This window comes from Notamacropus eugenii, chromosome 4 (genome assembly GCF_028372415.1).
Source record: "Notamacropus eugenii isolate mMacEug1 chromosome 4, mMacEug1.pri_v2, whole genome shotgun sequence".
NCBI lineage: Eukaryota > Metazoa > Chordata > Mammalia > Diprotodontia > Macropodidae > Notamacropus > Notamacropus eugenii.
In genome coordinates, this window is record NC_092875.1 from 365,791,205 (window position 1) to 365,811,195 (window position 19,991).

Sequence of the window (19,991 nt, forward strand, 5' to 3'; positions counted from 1 at the left end):
ACTTGCATTTCTCTAATTATTCATGACTTAGAGCGGTTTTTTCATATGAGTATTGATAGCTTAGATTTCTTCTTGTAAACTGCCTTTTCATATCTTTTGATCATTTATCCGTTGGGGAATGGTTCTTATTCTGATAAATTTGAATTTATTTCCTATTTCTTAGAAACAAGAGCCAGGGGTGGGGAACCTGCAGCCTTAAGGCCACATGTGGTCCTATAGGTGCTCAAGTGTAGGCCTTTGACTGAATCCAAACTTCACAGAACAAATCTCTGTTAAAAAAAGGATTTGTTCTGTAAAACTTGGACTCAGTTAAAAGGCTGCACCCAAGGACCTAGAAGGCCACATGTGGCATGGTGATGGCAGGTTCCCCACCTCTGATTTACAAGAACATTATCAGAGAATCTTGCTGCAATGAATTTTCTGCAGTTTCCTGCTTCTCTTCTCATTTTAGCTGAATTTAGTTGACACAGTTTTCTAGCTCTCTTCACTATTTCAGTCTGATTCTTTTTATACTAGAGTCTTTGCTTCTTTCATCTTTTATATCTACTTACTCACCAGGTTATATGAATTCATTCCTAATTGCATCATCTGACCCCTTCTTTCTCTTCTAATTCTCATCTCTCTCATGGGGAAAGAGTCTGTCTCCTCACTACCAGCTTAGTTACCACAGTAGTTTCTTGGATCCATACTTTATTCTGTGAATAACAATAATCAGTCTCTTTACCTAGTAAAGTACAAACTCCTTCCTTTGCTTAACATTCAAGGCTCTCTCACCGTCTGGTACCTCCTGATTTTTTTTAGCCTTTTCATGCTACTCCCCTCTACACAGACAAACTACATTACTTTTTCACTTTTAAATAAACCCAATATTCCCTTGCTTTGGTAAGCCTTATTTTCCTCATTTGTAAATGAGGAGATTGAACTAGATGATGACCTTTGGACCTAAAATCTAATATCCTAAGTACTACATGATGAGATGACCTCTTAGGTACATCCTAGCTCCTTACATAATGCTTAGTAATAATAGGTGCTCAATAAATGTTTGTTGATTGGATGAATCCCTCCTAATTATCTTATTTGAGCATATCCCTTGATATATTTTATTTATCCCTTAATATGATCTGATCTGATCATATCATATGATATATCAATTCATATGATAAGATCATATCCCTTGATGTGATCTCTTATTTGAGTTATCTCTTCCACATTGTGACTTTTTCCCCTCTTGGTTTCAATATATCATGGGTTGTCAGCATAAAAAGTTAAATGGGAATTTGGGGGGAGTTTTTCGGAAGCTTCAGACAACAAGCAAAGCCAGGGATGACACAGAAAAAGTTTAGAAGTTCAGAAACACATAAAATATATGTATAGTACTATATAATATCATCACATTTTATCTTTTAATACCATAATAATTCAGACTTCTTCTGTGGTACAAAAGAAGGGCTAAAAAATTTTACACAGCTTTTCCAGATTGCAGTGTGGAAGGGATAACTGTATTTCTAGAAATATAAATTCTTTTTGTGGTTGAATTATGCTTTGAAACTCATACATCTTTTAAAAATTATTGCTGCTTTTGCTTTTAATATCACAGTCTTTTGCTTATTTGTACCTCTCCTTCTCCCCAAACCCTTTAAATAAAGAAAAATAAACCACAGAGAAAAACAGAGGTTACACCTGATAGCATACCTATTATTTTGGACCCTTAATTCTTCACCTCTCTATTGAGAAGGGGAATCAGTATTTCATCATCTGTGTTCTTATATTTCATGATCTTTTTTTTTCTAGAACAGGATTGGTCATTATATTTTATCCAATTTGAGCGGTCACTTATTGTTATGCTCATTTACATTATGTTGAGTACAATTTTTCCTAGTTTTCCTGTTTACTCTTTGTATTACTTTGTACATTTCAATCTTTTCTTATTTCAGTTCCTTATATTTGTCATTAGTTCCAGTATGCCAAGTCTTTTTAAAATATGAATTTCTGTCTAGCCATGTCTGATCAATTCCAGACAGACTGATCCTCTTCTGGCCATCCTGAGTCCTCTTCACTTCTCTCTTGGATAGGTTCCCAAAGTGGGCAATACTGCCCCTTGGGCACTGGAAGGATGCAGGAGGGCAGTAGTTTGAAATGATGCAAATTTTTAAAAAAAGTTACAGAAAGTAGATTTCCAGGGTTGCACTGAGTAATCTTTTTTTGGGGGGGAGGGGCAGTAGACCAAATAAGTTTGAGAACCTCTGTGAGTATTTCATTTGATGATCTCATCAGTTGCCACTGTTTCAATTATTATCGCTATGCTGATGATTTTTTTTTTAATCCAATAAGTTTATTTTTGAAAATGTACATAAAAATATTGAACCATGTTATGCATCTTCAGCAGCTAGAGCATCTCCACCCTTGGTGTTCCTGGTGTATATCACTTGTGCTCTATGCTTGGAAACCAGCTTGATCAGACCTTTAATAAGCAGTTCCTGGAGGGCTGCTTGGGCTAGAGAACCCCAGATATTTAGTCTCTCTGAGACTACTGCAGGGATGATAAGTTTATAGTTGGGGACCTCCTTGCAGAGTTTGTTGTATGTTGCTTTGTCAAACAGAACCAGATTGTTGAGCTTGTCTTGCACTTTTCCCTTGGACCACTTCTTCTTAGCTTCACCCCCGACTTGTTCACAGGATCTTTGTCCTTCTTGGCCAACTTGCCGGCATCTTTCTTCTTATCGTCGTTGGGCGGCATAGTGAGGCTTCAGGAACTCCTACTGCTGCCGCCTCCAAGTTAAGATGTTGGACAAAAAGCTGTGCTGATGATTCTTATATAAATTTATTCAGCCCACCCTCTGTCCTAACCTCCAGACTCACATCTCCAACTGCCTATTAAACATCTCAAATTAGATATTCTGTAAACATCTTAAAATCAACATGTCTAAAACCAAACATTATCTTTCTCACCAAGCCAAAACTCCCCCCCTCTCCAAACTTCACTGCTGTTGTTGAGGGCACTATTATCCTTTCTGTCACGCAGATTTGCATCCTAGATGTCATTCTTAACTCCTTACTCTCTCTCACTCATATCAAATCTATTGCTAAATTCTATCCATTTTACCTTTGTGGTGGTGGTGTTCAGTCATTTCAATTGTGTCCAATTCTTTGTGACACCATTTAGAGTTTTCTTGACAAAGATACTGAAATGGAGATACATTTCCTTCTCCAGCTAATTTTACAGATGGAGAAACTGATACCAACAGGGTTAAATGAGTTGCCCAGAGTCACACAACTAGTAATTGTCTGAAGCCAGATTTGAACTCATGAAGATGGGTCTTTCTGATTCCTGATTCCAGTGCAGTATATCCCCTACACTACCTAGATGCCCTTTTACCTTTATAACATCTCTCATATATGCCCCTTCTCTCCTCATCACTTCATGTCTGAACTATTATATTAGTAAACTGTTGGTTGTCCCTGCTTTAAATCTCCCCATTCCAAATCCGTTCTCTACTCAGTGGTCATATTGATCTTTGTAAAGTGAAGATGTGGCCATATTCTCTCCTCCCCCCACCCCCACTGCCAAGCCCTGTCCCACTCCCTTCCATTCAATAAGCTGCCAGGACTCTTCTTCACCTTCAGGATCAAATATAAAGTCCCTCTTTTGTCCTTTTAAGTCTTTGATAACCTTGCCCTCTCTGACCTTTCCAGTGTTCTTAAACCTCACATCTCCCACCCGCCCACCTCCACCTTACCCCATTCTTGTTCCCCCTTCCTGCAACTTTCTTCTTTCTCATTTCTGCCTCCTGCCTTCTTTTAAATCATGGCTAAAAACCCAACTTCTGCAATAAACCTTTCCTGATCCTCCTGAATTCTAGTGCCTTCCCTCTATCTATAAATGATTATCTCCATTTTATCTTACACATATACATGTGTACATATATATGCATATGTACATACAGACTTACATGTGTGCATGTCTTGTTTGTATATAATTGTTTTCACTCTCTCTGATTAGATTGAGTTCCTTGAGAGGACTGTCTTTGAGAGGACTATCTTTTGCCTTTCTTTATATCCCCACCACTCAGCACAATGCTTGGCACTTAGTAGGTACTTAATAAGTGTTTATTGACCATCAACTGACCTTCCAGCTTCCTTATTTCAGTCTTCCCACTATATCATGCTGTCATGAGTTTTTGTTGAATGTCTTCCGGAAATCAAGACACTCTATCTGCAGTATTTCCCTGAGCAGTCTAGTAATTCCCGCAAGCTGTCTGTTTCCCAAGGGTGGGGTTGCAGCTGGACTCTCAGTTGTTCCTTGGACACTGCTTCTTTTGCATGTCTGCCTGCCAGCCTTCCCTTGTCCTAGCATATGACCTACTTCACAAATCATTGATTGATTCATTTTCATACTAGTGAGACAATCAGAGCCTTATTCTTCCTGATTTCTACAACTAGTGATGACCTTTTGGAGAAATGAAACCTCCCAATCTTATCATTTTTTGTTTCTTTAATTTTGCCATCACTAGAACTTCACAGTGTAAAAATCATAAAATGCTAAAGTTAGAAGCACATAGGAAATGGGGTTAAGGCAGTACTTGTTCAAGGTCTCATAGGTCTCAGAGACTACTGGTGTTCTGACCTTTGGTCTAGTGCTCTTTACACCACCCCATGTGAACAGGCTTTGCTGAATCCTGTTTTAAAATCATTATTTAAAAGTACTTATTCAGGATTTATTACTACTTTTGTAATTTAATTCAGTTATTTCAGAAGTTTAATTCCAACTAAATGTCATTACTGTTGAATCACTAGAGAATGTTTGAGATTATTGTACAAAATTCATGACATCTAAATCATTCTTTAAGTTTTTTTGGTAAGTCGGTTTTTTTGTTTTATTATGTAAGTTAAACAATATTCAGTGGAAAGGACATGGAAGAAAAAAATAATCCAACCTTTTTGTTTTAGCCTCTGTGTAAGAGATCACAGAAACAGAAGTCAACCTTCATTTTTCTAATGGTTATCAAGAGACAAAATCAGTTTTTTATTATTGTTTAAAGTGTCTCTTTGAAATTCATAGAAAGTATACCATGCAAAACTACCTTATTCTTTGTGTCTTTGGGGCTATATTAGATTAAAACTGAAATGTCACTTCAGCAAAAATATCCAAGGAAGAGGATTATTTTAAGAAGAGTGATAAATAAAATAAGTGAAGCCTCCTCTCCCTCTCCTCCCCTCTCTTCTCTCTTTTTTTATCTCTCTACTTTGAAAACTAAAAGCTACAGAAAGTTTGTTTGGAGCCTTTGACACCCCTCCACCCCTGCCCTGCCAAGTAGTCTTATTTTTGTGGTCTTTGGGAAATTGCCCATGTTCACTGGTTGCTACTAGGAATACTGCTAGGGAAAGGATGAGCAAGAATCTTTGAGACATCCAGTATGCATCAGTAGTGGTCTGGAACATGTCTTTTATCTGTAAAAATTCGTGCTTTTATTTTCTGACCTTCTTCCTTTGCCTTGTATTCTCTTGCTCTACTTCAAGCAGCTCATTTTTCAATAAACACTGCCAAAATTATTTTGTGATGGAGAGAATTAAAGATATGGGTTACTTAGAAGAACCTTCCTTAGCCAATAGATTTGAAGTAGAAAATTCAACAATTAATTTTTTTGGATGGCAAAATGGTTATTATAGATGAGTACTGAGACTAATACTACTCACAAATATAATCAACATTAAGTTGGACCTTAAAATTTATTTTATATTATTCATAATATATCTTTTCTATATAAATATGTGTATTTATATATAAAATATTATATACTTGCATACATATATGCATATCTTTGGAAACAATATTGTTTGTATTGAGTTCATCTGGACTGAAGACATTTGTCTTTGAATTAAATTTAGTCATTGGGCATTAATGTAGTTAGTAGATATAGCAGTAAACAAAATACTTCATTCAATACTAAGGTCTAAAAATAACAAAAGTGAAACATTTTATTCAAGACATAATGAAAGAAAATAAAACATCAAAACAAAACATTTTTAAACATGAAATTCTTGTTATTCAATCAATTTTAGTCATATCTGATTTTTGGTGACTCCATTTTGGAGTTTCTTGGCAAAGATAGTACAGTGATTTGCCATTTCCTTCTCTATTCCATTTTATAGATGAGAAACTGAAGCAAACTGAGTTAAGTGACTTGCCCAGGGTCATACAGCTAGTAAGTGTCTGAGGCCAGATTTGAATTCAGGAAGATGAGTCTTCTCAATTCTAGGCCCTGTACTCTATCTACAATACCACCTAGCTGCTCTAAACATGAAATTAAGAAGTCTTTAATATATGAGTACACAAACTTCTATCTTAAGTTTACATTTTCTAAACATTGTATAATAATGTATTCCTTTGACCAGTTTTGCAGGAAAACGTAAAGAAGCTGTGCTTAAGAAATTTAATTTTGAAAAAAAAGTTGTATTCATAAAGCAATGTTTATTTTAGAATGATTTCTTAAGGTTTATCATTATTAAAACCATTCTTTTTCTGGTCATAGCATATTAAATAAAATGGAGCTTTTAAAGAACATTTATTAAATGACTTTCCCTTCACTCAACAGAAAATCATTGAGTACCTACTGTGTTCGATATAACCATTGTGTTGGGCACTCTTAAGGTCCTGCTTTCAAGGAGCTTTCAATTTAGTTGTCAGGATAGAAGGCATAATGCATGAAAACTTAAATGGGAGCAACAGTGATGTCAGCAACATAAACACTAATCATAGGATTCAGAACTGGAACAAACCTTAAAGATCTTTTAGTGCAACTCCTTCATTTTTAAGATGAGGGAAAGGCTGGAGACCTAGAGAGTTGATATGAGTTGCTTAAGATCAAACAGGTTGTAAATTCTGGAAAAGATGTGAAGTGATGCATTTGGATTCTGGATTCAGTGCTCTCCTCACTCAGCAATGTTGTCTTTAATGTATTACCATAAGTTGTGATAGAATTAAATACTAAATGATGGAGAAAAGACTGTCCTTTAAGTTCTGAGTAGAGAAAGGTCATGGAAGGTTGGCTTATCAGGAAAGACCAAAGGAAAAGGAAGTAGGCCTGAATTAGTTGATCCTTGAAGATTGGGGTGGACTTAAATTGACTTAGCAGTCACTATGGGGAGGTACAGAGGTGAGGATGCTCACTGCAGGGGCTTGGCAAGGGTGAATTAGCATGGTATTGCAGAATGAATAGAATTTTACTGGCTCTCAAAGAACCAGGTTCTAATTTTGGCTTGTTCTGTGGCTTTGTTTAGACTTTTAGTTTTCTCAAAGATGATCCCTGCAGCTTTAATATTTTGTAATTTGATGAACAGATCAGTCTGACTAGAGCAGATTATTGAATAGAAAGGTGAAGAGGAAAGGTAGGCTGTATTCAAATTTGAGAAATTTAAATGAAATCTCCATGAATTCTTTGTGTTGCTTTTGCTTTCACTCAGATTTAGACTATAATTAAAGGCAGTGATTTCTAATATTTATTTCCTCTAAAAGCATCGTTATCAGTATTAGTGGCCTTTGTATATTCTGTAGTCTCAGAGAGGTCCAAGGAAACAATTCTCAAAAAAGCTTTGTGGATGGATCTTGACGGAACAAGTACGACAGTCTCTGTTGCTTCAGTTGTGTGGATATAGCTGCCATGATCACAGTGCTTGTATTATTACAGCAGATTTGTATGTTACACAGCAATGGAATTAAGATAAATGAACAAACTTTGAAGCTGTGTCTGCATTTTCAGGATCACAAGAAGGCTATACTAAAATAAAAAGTTTTGAAATTATTGCTCTGGTTTTTAAAGCATTGTTTTCAACTCTTGCTAAAAAAATATAAAGCACCCCAATAGATGAAGAAACAGCATGTTGTGATGAGTAAATCAGCAAAACTGGAAACATATTCAGTCTGAAGTTTTACTTAATTCTACCTCTTATTAGCCAGGTCATGGGGGCCAACCCACTTATCCTCTTGAAACCTCAGTTTCCTCATCTGTAAGATGTAAATAATACTATTTAGACTACTTGCCTCAAAGTGTTGTTGTGAGGAAATCCAACTTTAAGCTGTAAAAGACTATATTAAATAAATATGAACTATTTTGTTTGTCACAAATTGGTTGCTATCTGCATATTTGGAGGGAACTTCAAATTGGGGAACCTGAGTCTTTGTATTATTTGTATATTTAATTATTATTCACATTAATAAGAACTAATTATAACATCCTTTTAAAAAAAGTAATGAAAAACCTTATTTAGTCCTTGGTCTTCTGTGACTATCCTCTTCCTTTTCACCTTTAAAGGAAACCCAGCATTGTGAAAACTCATGTATACATAGTTCTGTGAACTGCTGAAGATGAGTCATTTTCAGTAGTGAATCACAAAGGATGTTTCTTTGGTGTCTTCCTTTCCTGTGGAGACACACACATGCTCAGACGTGCACACATTCCTTTTTATTCCTTCCAGTTTCAGGTAACAAAAGCAGGGCTAGACACCGAATGCATAGATACCATAGGGATAGGGATAAGGACTGGAGCTGTATTATAGCTGATAAAGGGAAAAAGAAACCTATCAGTTCAAGGTGGTACTTTCTCTGCCACATATAGCAAGTTATGACTTTAGGTATTAGAGAGTTGTCTGAAGCATAAGGAGAAAAAAAGGAATAGACTTTTATTAAGCAACTGCTCTGTTCCAGGCACTGTGTTAAGCACTTTATAAACATCTCATTTGAGCTTCACAGTTGAGGGAAACTGAGGCAGATAGCAGTTAAGTGACTCCCCAGGATTATCTGTGTCGATAATAAGTATCTGCGTATAAATTTGAACTCAGGTCTTCCTGACTCCAGGTTCAGTGCTCTATTCATTGTACCACCTAGCAGCATAAGGGGTTAACCAATTTGGCCAGGTTCACACAACCTTTGGGTATAAGCCATGTGTGAGAGCCCAGTGTTTGCTCATTCTGAGGTCAGTTCTCTGTCCACTGTCACTCATCACTCAGTCTTATCATTTCTTGGATAACAGATTTAGAGCTGGTAGGAAAATTAGAGGCCCTTTGTGCTGGGAGAAACTGAGGCCCAGAGAGATTAAGGGACTTGTCAAAGGTCACTCAGACAGTAAAATGTTCAGGACGGAATTTAAACCTAGGTTCTCTGATTCCAGAATCAGTGATCTTTTGATTGTGCTGTACTGAATCCAAGTCAGATGACCAGATTCAAGTTTTATCTTATTACTTACATGTTACCTGAGGTAAGTCCCTCAAACCCACAGAACCTTAGTTTCCTCTGAAACTAATCTGAAGATGTTCACGGTTGTAATTACTTACCTTCCCTATGGGGGTGTTGTGAAGGTCAAACCAGATAATGTATGAGAAAGAGCTACAGAAGTATAAGCTGTTAGGAGCATTATTGAAAAGTAAAAGTTATTCAGAATAGATGTTAAGGATTGGTCATTCAGTCAGTCAGTAATGGCTTATTAAGCACCCACTGTGTGCCAGGCACTATGCTAAGCCTGAGGTTACAAATGAAGGAAAAACACAGTCCTTGCTGTGAAGGAGTCTAATGGAGAAAAGTGGAAATGACCACCCGTTTGAGGTGCTCATCAATTTATCGCTGGTTTTACTGACTACCTTTGTGGTTGGTTGGTGTTGTGGTTTTTGTTCTACTGGATCTGTAGTTAAATTTGTATAGAGAACTCTCCATGGAGAAACTCCTTTTATCAATAGTGCCTGTTCTGCAATTTAGAATCTTAGACACTGAAGCATTTAGTGCCTGAGGTACCAAGATTAAAAGATTGAATACTTTGCCCAGGCATAACCATTAAGTGTGGGAAGTAGCACTCAAATCCAGGTTTTTCTGATTTTGAGGTCAGCTCTCTATCCACTATTTGATGATGGCTTTAACTTTGTCTGTATGTGAAAATATTTCATTAAATTTGTTTTTAGTCTAAAGTCTTGAGAATCTACTTTCTGAAGGGAGAAGGGGGAACTTTCATTTATGAAGAGCCTACTATGTGCAAAGGAGTGGAAGTGGAGCATTTGACTTTTCTCTTTTTGGGGGCCGAACTTAGTTATTATAATTTCTCAGTGCTCATTTTTCATTGTTTTCTGGGTTTTGTTCATTTATATTGTTGTAGTCATTGTTTTCCTGGATCTGTTTTTTTCACTTTGCTTCAATTCATATGTTTCTCCATATTTCTCTGTATTCAGATTCATCATTTCTTACAGCACAGTAATTTCCCATTACATCCACAAGCTACAATTTGTCTAGCCATTCCCCACATGAAGGGCATCTACTTAGTTTCTAGTTCTTTGCCACCACAAATGTGCTACTAGAAATATTTTGATGTATGCAGCCTTTCTGTCATTGACGGTTTGGAATATATACTAAGTAGTGGAATCCTGAATCAATGGGAATGGATAGTTTACTAACTTTCTTTGTATAATTCCTAATCATTTCCCAGAATTGTACCAATTCACAGTGTGCTAGTGTGCCTGTTTTTGAAAAAACTCTCCAATATTAACGATTCCCGTCTTTTTCCATCTTTGCCAATTCTCAAAGTGTGGGAGAGATGAGACCTCAGGGTTGTTTTGATTTACATTTCTTTTATTATTGATGATTTGGAGCATTCATGTGATTTTTAATATTTTGAAATCCTTTTGAGAACTGTTCATTTCCTTTGACCATTTGTCTACTAGTGATATCCATCACATCTTAATGGGAAATTAATAACTTGTGTTATATTTTAATTCCATTTCTTCACTCAAAGAATGTATTTGAGTACCTAGTGGTTGCAAATCACCATGCTAAGGGTGGTAGAATGTACAAAGAAATGTGAAACATTGCATAAGAAGTGTGGTCCTTTTCCTTGGTCAGTTTATAAATGTTGTGGGGGATGTAAAATTGAAGCATTAAAAATAAAATGACAAATCAAAGCACTATGAGTGAGGAGAGTACATGAATTTAAAGCAGGTGAAAATGTGGCTTTACTAGCAAAGTGTTCCCTGTTTAAGTGAGTTAGTTGTATACCTATTTTATTGAAAAGGGAGAAAAAACATGAGAGTGAAGCAAGACAGTTAAATCTAATTAAGAATTTATAATATCATCTTGTTAAAAATCGGGAAAGAAGGATCCCTTTGGGGGAAAAGGTAGGGAAAGAAAATGAAATGGTTCTTATCAGTATTAACCTTGTAATTAATTTGAACTGACAGTGAATTGCTGCCAGTTAAGCAGTAGACTGAAAATGCTGTTGAGCTTGAATTCCTGCTGGGTCCATAAGCTTGTGGTTATGACACTGCTTAAAGTTCTCTGTGCTTCAGTTCCCGCATTTGTTTAAAAAACAACAGCTCCACAGAGCTAGTTGGACTATTTGACCAACACAACCAGAAATAGTCGGTTAGTTCTACACACTTCTCTTTATTAGAGAAGTAGAGATTTCTTCCTCCCACCTCCCACCGGAACTGAGAATAATGTCCTCAATTGGAACCTTGGAAAGCTACCCTAAATTCAGTTGCCCATCAGGCGAAACAATATGGTTAGACTCTTGAAATCAGGAAACCTGGTTTCATGTCACTTCTGACTTTCTAACTGTTTTACCTTAGGCAGGTCACTGAACCACTGAGACTTAATTTTTTCATTTATAAAACAGATGTAGCAAAACTCACATTGCCACCATTACAGGGTGGTTGTGAAGAAAGTGCTATAAATTTAAAGCACTGTATATCTGGGAGGGCAGATAGATGGTGCAGTAGGGTGCCAGGCCTGGCGCCAGGAAGACCCACTTCCTGAGTTCAAGTTTGGCCTCAAACACTTACTGGCTGTGTGACCCTGGGCAAATCACTTAACCGTTTGCCCCAGTTCCTCATCCATAGAATGAACTGGAGAAGGAGATGGCAAACCATTCCAGTATCTTTACCAAGAAAACCCTAAATGAGGTCACAACAATTTGGACACAACTGAACCAACTGAACAACATCAACAATAACTATGAGGAATTTGTTTTTCAATTTTTAATGATTTCTTCTTCATTGTTCATCTAGGAGGGTATTGTTGGATCTGTTTGGAAATACAGGTCAAGTTGAAATAGCTGCAACAATTTTATGCAATGGAAAAAATCAATTTTTAAAAATGAATGCGCATCATAATATAGCAAAACTCTTTGGAGAGATTCCAAAAAAAATTGAGTATATGTGCCTGTAGCTAAAGAGATGAAAACCAATTACTCTACCACCCATAAATCACTTTGTATTCTCACCTTATTTCACACAATTTTTTTCAAGGGATGAATTAAAGTGAATGTTATGTTTCATGTTGATTGTTTAGGTCTTCATTGATTAGTTTGCTAAGACATCAGTGCACACATAAATAGGAGAAGCATATTTTTGCTTATTCCTGACTAAGAAAACTACTTAGGTGAAGAAATTATATCCTATATTAGATTATTGGTTTCAGTTTATTTATTTCATATCAGTACCTATGGTTGATTTTTCTTTCTAATTAGAATATATGCAGGTATAAAATAATATGTAAATTATTGTAGTGCATTTCTGGAAACCTCATTTTGGGGGGAGGGGGTGTACTGTTCTGTGTTTTATTAAAAGAAGATTACTTTCCTTTAGTGAAAAGCAGTCTTCATTATTTAAAGACTAACTATCCATTTGATATAATAGCCTTGTTCTTGATTTTTAGATCCTGCCCTCCTCCATATACTCCTCATAAGTCACTTTTTAAGTGAATGAAAGGACATTGGTTGTTGCATGGTTTCCAACATTTACATTATTTGTTTTATGTAACCTAAATCCTGTTTTTCTTAGTAAGAATCAAATGAATATCAACAGAAATTTGGCTACTGGGAACCCAAGACTTCAAGACCTTTCTTTAATGTGTAGGACAGAACCCTATTGGTTAATGTGAGAAGTGTTGTCTGGATGCCAAAAAGCAATTATGGTGAAAATTGACCATCCTGTTTCCCAGTTGTGTTTTTGGTGCTGGCTGACTGGAAGGGGCTGGAGAATGCCAATGCCTAGCCTTCTTGATTGAAGTATTGGAGATCTGTGCTCTGATTGTTTCCTTCTCCCATAACATCAACCTTTCTCCAAACTGCTTGTCTATGGTTGCCCCCTAGAGGATGATTTCCCTTTATGCAAAATCAATGACGGAAGTGTGCTCCCCATATTGAGGAGTAACTGTTCCAATGGTAGTGCTTGTCTCTTTGTGTGTATGTGTGAGAGGGAGGCACTTATTTGTTATGGTAGGATTAGTTCTCTGTTTTTTTCTTTAATACATTTTGGTGAAAGAGGAATTTGGCGATCTATTCTTCATCCTACTATTGTATTCCTCTTATGAAATTATCAATGAACATTTATTAAGCACTTACTGTGTACCTGGCACTGTGCTAAGCTCCAGCAAAGAAAGGCAAAAACATGCTCGCTGGCCTCAGGAAGCTCTTAAACTAAAGAGGAGACAACATTCAAACAACATCTACATAGAAGATATATATAGTATTGAATGGAAGGTAATTTTAGAGGGATGGGTGATGAAACAGGGAAGGCTTCTTGCAGAAGGTGGGATTTGAATTGAGTCTTGCTGAAAGCCAAGAAAGCTACTGGGATTTGAAGAGAGAAAAAGGATACTGGATATGGGGAACAGAAGTGAAAAGGTGTAGAGATGGGAGGTGGAATGTTGTGTGCAAAGACTAGCTGGAAGGTGACCATTGTTGAGAGATAATAGAGTCTCCCTAGTCTATCAGAAGTAGAAACTTTCTAGTGATTGATTTTTTTTTTCCATTCTTGTCTTTAAGTACTTCTATAAAATCCTCTTTAATTAGGCTTATGTTATTATTAGTAGTGGTATTAAACTTTTTATCACCTATGGGACCTTCCATATGGCAAACACTAAATAATGTTGTTGATTTGATTAATGGGGGTACTTTTCCAAATTATTTTTCCTACAGAGTTTATGCATGATCATATTGTCACCATAATTTGGAAGCTTGACTATTTGGCATGGATTTGGAATTTGGATCTTCCATTTTAACGTGGAACTTTGGAGCAATTACTTAAGCATGCTTCTGCATACAAAAAAAGTCAGAATTTCCTCCCCTTTCTTGTACCTAGCAGCTAGAGTTGATACCCAGTACTTCACTTCACCATTCAGAGAATACATGTTCCGTTTTCTTAGGGGGAAAGCATTTTATCTAGTTTTTGGCTTTTATTTCTCCTAATGTTAAAACTAATGAGTATAATTGAGTCTTTGATGACTTCTTCCAAATACCAAAACTCAATGGCTGATCCGTTATGTCATCAGGAAAATACCTCTTTCTGAGAGACTCTGCACATGACATGACATACAAAATACCATTTGGCATGAGCTTGTATGACTTCATTAGGATGGAATAAAACTGTTACTCTCTTAACACAATCTAGTGATTTTTTTTAAAAAGAATTTCTGAGAATGTCTTGAATCTGGGTTACAAATTTTACTCTGTCTCACCTGTCTTGCTCAATTAGGTTAGGGCTTATCTTTTAGATATTCCAGTTGAAGTCAGTTATTGCAAACTTTAGTGACTCAGACTGGTTACAGTAGAATGATTGAGTGAATGAGTATTTTCTGCTTTTTAAGACTGCAGTCTTTTCTTGTGATAAAGGCTGTGTCCTTACTAGAAGATTAAGACAACATGGTTTAAAAAAATATTGGCTATATCTTGCTTTGTAAAGTGCCACATTTCCTAGTATTCAATTTGTGGATTTTGTTCTCCATGAGGAACTAAATGATATTGGCAGGTTCACAAAAACTTGCTGTATTCATTTATTTGTATTTTTTTCTACTGAATTGATCTTTTGCATTAGATAATTACTGAACCAAAAAATAGAATGATAGTTCATGAATGTGTATCTCACCTTTTTTGGATGAGAATAACACCTAAAATTGTACTAATCTTTATTCTTAGGCTATATAGTAGAGCCTGCTTTAGCAGAGTAAAGCAAGTGCACCCAAATAGGGATTGAAATGCAAAAAAATAAAAAACAAGAAAGACCAAAAGGAGCAGTTCACAGTAGACAATAAAATACTGACACTTTTTTGAAATGCTAAACTATAAAAACACCAAAATTAAAGATTTAAAATAGTTTCACAGACTATTTCTCAGTGAAATCTTGAGAATTGCCGTTACCAAATGCTGATGAACTTTCTCTGAGGGAGGTAAAATTCTGTTAGAAGGATCTTAGTGTTGTAATGGAAACAATGTGGAATTCAGCTGTGTGCCAAATAAAGATTTATATTGCTCCAGGGAAATGGAAATGTTAAACTTTTTGTTAGAGAAAATCACCTAGGTAAGCGCTATTTGTCAACCACCCTAAGTCAGTTTGTAAGGTTCAAAAGAAACAAAAGGACTTCCCTTTCAATTTAGTATTTACAGATGTCAAAGGAAGGATTTATTGTTTTATTGAAATGAACTGATCAACTTTTATTGGACTATATAGTGACCAGCTTTGTGGGATATACATAAACATTATTGAGAATGTTAATCAATTATAATATTTACCACCTGGATCTTTCATAGTCAAATTCCTAGAAAAAGCTGTCTTCACTCCTGGTCTTTACTTTCTCACCTCTCACTTCTCACTTTGTATTCTCCTCCCTTCCACACTCAACTGAAACTGCTTTCTCTGAGGCTACTGATGACTTAATTGCCAAATTACTTGGGCTTTTCTCAGTCTTTAACCTTATTAACTTATCTGAAGCATTTGGCACTCCTGACCACTCCCTTCTCCAAGATAATCTTTCCTTTTCATGCTCCTCTTTGACATTTTCATGGTTCTCCTATCTGTCCAGATATTCCTTCTCAATCAATTTTGCTGGATCATTATCCATGTTCCACCCTTTATGCATAGGTATGTCTCAGTGCTCTCTCAGATAGGACACTGTTCTTTCTCATCACTCTGTTTGTGATTTCATCAGCTCTCATGATGTCTACTTATTCAGTCCTAGTGTCTTTCCTGAAGTCTAGTTCAGCATCACCGACTGAATATTGGACAGATACAAATGATTGTCCCATAAGGCATTGAAAATTTCACATGCTCCAAATGCAACTCATTATATTTCCTCTCAAATTATCCTCTTTTTGTAATTTCCCTTTCTTTTTGTTGAAGCACCACTATCCTTTTGATCACACAGGTTTGCAACCTAGGAGGCACCCTTGACTTCCTTCCTTCTTCCTTACCTCTCATATCCAGTTAGTTGCCAGAATATTTTGATTTTACTTCTGCAGTTTAACTTACTTTTGTCTGCTCTTTTTCACTCAAAAGTTGTCATCCCTAATCTCACCTAGGTTGTTGTAATTGCCTTCTTTTAATTGGTATATATGAATCCCCCAATCGCTCCTCTTTCCAATCCATCCTCCATAAAGCTGCCAGATGGATATGTCTAAAGCACAAGTGTGATCATCACAGTTCTCTGTGGAGGAAACTTCAGCGAAGTCCTTATTCTTCTAGAATAAACTTCCAATTCTTCTATTTGGTATTTAAAACTTGTTCTAGCTCACCTCTCTGTTGTAAATGTTGTCTACTTCCTGTTCCTTAAACATAACATTCTATCTCCCATTATTTTTCATACTTTTCCCCATGCCTGGAATGCTCACCATCCTCACCTCCTCTGCATTAAATCCAGAGCAAATGCCGAATCCAGAGCAAATTCCTACAGGCAGTCATTGTGTTCCCCACCAATTGCTATTCTGGTTCCCCCAGAAATTACCTTATATCTATTTGTATTTAATTTTCTGTGTCCATGTTGTTTTATCCCTATAGAATTTAAGCTCCTTGGAGAACAATTTTGTTTTTTTTTTTTATTCCCAGTGCTTAACACAGTTGTTGACCACATAGTAGGTGCTTAATAAATGTTTGTTAAGTGAATGCTATTATTGTTTTACAGGACTAGAGAAATATGAACTTTTTAGTTTTCTTTCCTTAAATTGTTTTTGGGTTGTTGTTTTTTTTTTTTTTTTTGCTGATTTTCTTGGTTTTGTTTATTTCACAGAGTTCATTCACATAATTTGTTTTTCTTAACGAAACCAGATTTTGCTCTTTTAGAGCTGTGTCTTGCACTTTGGCCTCCTAACAGTTCTCGTGTTATGAAAAGTGTTTAGTAAGAAAATGAAGTTCAGTAATAATTATTTCTTCACTAATGCAGTAAAGATTTATTTTTTGTTTTTGTTTTTTTTAATAATCACTTCTCTTCCCTGTGACTTCCAAGGAAATTTTTAGGTAGGGAGAGCTGTCATTCAAATCTCATACTTCCTGTATTGCCAATTTGTGGATTTTGGTTTTGAATCCATTGTGTTTTCTGACAGTCTCCGATGGGTTAACTGCCTAAGGCTCTCCAGTCATCCCTGGTCTGCCCCTAGGACTCACTAGATGCTGCTATCACTGACCAGGCAACCCGATTCCAGAATACAGTCTTCTTAAAAGAGAGTTTATAGGAGACAGTGTATAGTCAGAAATAGCCAATCAGCCTTTAAGTCCAGAAGACCTCGGTTCAAATCCCATTTCAGACAAAGACTGGCAATGTGATATAGGCATCTCATGGCACTCTCTTGGTGACTCCAAGTAACTCTCTAAGACTATGATTGGAAGGGAAGGCACTAATCTGAAGAAATTTCCCCCAACTATGAAATCACTGGTCTTCCCATTCCCTTAGAACAAATAAATAATATAATTTCCAAACCCTCCCTAACCTCCTTGTTTGGTAATAATCTGGAAGTTGGGTACGATGGAAAAGGACTGCCAAACTCAAGTAGAAACTGGGGCCATTACCCATACTTAAAGATCCGTACAGGTTGAATGTTATCTATGTTTTATTGCATTTTTATTTATTTTGTTAAGTGTTTCCCGATTACATTTTAATCTCATGTGGCCACACTCAACAATATTATTGCAGGAATCATGTCTGATGCCTTTGTTATAAAAGACATTATCTATTGGAGCATTCTTCTTCATATACTAACAAGTATTGAAGGAATAGGAGACTCATCATCCCAGTGAAATTTCAAACCCAAATGCTTCTCCCTGGCCACCACTCCCTTATATGAATTATATCCCCTATTAAGATGTAATCTCCTTGAGGTGCAAATCTTCACTTTTGAATTTAGTTTTCAAAGTAAATTAAGTTGCTCCATAGCAAGTAAGCTTAATACATACTTTTTTATTCATGTATTCATCCAGCATCCAGTTTTCAGTGGAAAAATTATTTTTTCAAATCTAGTTTTGTGACTTCGCTACTCTAGGCAAGTCACTGACCTCTCTAGGTCTTTTTCTCATATGTTAAAATGAGAAGTTTGGACTAGATTACCCTTAAGATCCCTTACGGTTCTAGTTCCAGTTGACCCTGTGAATTTATAAATGATGGAAAATAATCTTGGAGAGGAAAATTCATCTGTCCAAGGCATTTTGTGTCAAGGTTAAAAATTCACCAACCTGGCTCTAACTAGTTATATGAACCATATCACTTAATCTCTCGGAGACTTATATATACTTATGTATACTTATATATATATATACTTATACATAGTACTTATATATACTTATATATAGTTTTCCTCCATTATAAGTTGAGAAAGTTTGTGAATGCGGTTGCTGAAGTCTAAGAAAATGATCTCAAGCCCAAGAATAGAATTTTAACACTAAAATTTTATTCTGTGCTCTCTAGGTGGAAAAGTTTGCAATCTCATACCTCATGAAGGGAATGAAATGATAAAGAAAACACATGCAAAATAACAATAATGATAGTAGCTAACACTTATATAGCTAATACCAGGTACTAGGCTAAGCACTTTACAAATATCATTTCATTTAATCCTCACAACAATCCTGGGAGGTAGGTACTTTTATTACCCCCATTTTACAGATGAGGAGACTGAGGCTTAGAGAAGTTCTGTGACATACTTGTTCAAGATCACACAGCTGGTGTCTGAAGCTGGTCTTCCTGGTCTTCCTGATTTCTTGGGCAGCGGGCTGGCTCAGTGGACAGAGTACCAAGCCTCAAGTCAGTAAGACTTCTCTTCTTGAGTTCAAATCTGGGCTCAGACACTTACTAGACCGTAGGCAAGTCAACCCTAGGTAGTTTCCTCCTCTGTAAAATGAACTGAAGAAGGAAATGGTACTCCAGTATCTTTGCCACGAAAACCCCAATGGGGTCATGAAGAGTTGGACAGGACTGAACAACAACAACTTAAATTCATTGAGTTCCTTGGAAAACGAAATAAATAAAATTCGATGATAATTGAGTATTTTAGCACAGCTTACATGTGTATTCTAATCCATTAAGTTCCCAGTCTTGGAGTTTGTGAACAGCCCAGGACTGGATTTCCTCTTTTGGCATTTATAGACCTTTTCTCATTTTACCTACTTATCACTGAGTCCAGGGACCAAGATAACAAGGGAGTGAAATAACAACTCAAGATTGTAAGGTAAAACTGATTTTTGCAGTTTCAAGTCTTAGTTCAATAATGGTCAAGTTTTGCTTTCTTACATAGAGAAAGGAAGAATGATTTTGTTTTTTAGGTCTAGGTAATTCTGCTAATAGCACTTAGGTGAAACTTATTCAATCAGATTTGTAAAGGCAAATATTTAAGGAAGAATTATAAAAAGAAAAGGACATATGTTTGACACTTTCTATTTCTTGTATTTAAGGAACCAGTTTATTTTTTTTAAACTGAAGGAAAAATGTTCCTGTTTTATATTTGGATTCCCACATATGATTTTAATAATAAATTTGATTAATAATAAGTATGCTTATTAAGATAATACATTTTCAGAAGACTGTATTTTTGGGGGATGGGATAAGGCAAGGCAGTTGGGGTTAGGTGACTTGCCCAAGATCACACAGCTAGTAAGTGTCCAGCGTCTGAGGCTTGATTTGAACTCAGGTTGTCCTGATTCCAGGGCCAGTTCTCTATTCACTGCGCCACCTAGCTGCCCCAAGAAGACTATATTTTTAA

At 36.2% G+C, this 19,991-nt stretch overlaps 1 protein-coding gene and 1 pseudogene across 5 annotated transcripts in view; one reads left to right on the plus strand and one right to left on the minus strand.

Annotated features, from left to right (window-relative positions):
* Positions 1 to 19,991, plus strand: part of TRIO (trio Rho guanine nucleotide exchange factor) — a 509,362-nt gene that overhangs the window by 98,027 nt on the left and 391,344 nt on the right. The gene's annotated exons all lie outside the window — the stretch shown is intronic.
* On the minus strand, positions 2,311 to 2,752 carry LOC140501625 (small ribosomal subunit protein eS25 pseudogene; annotated as a pseudogene).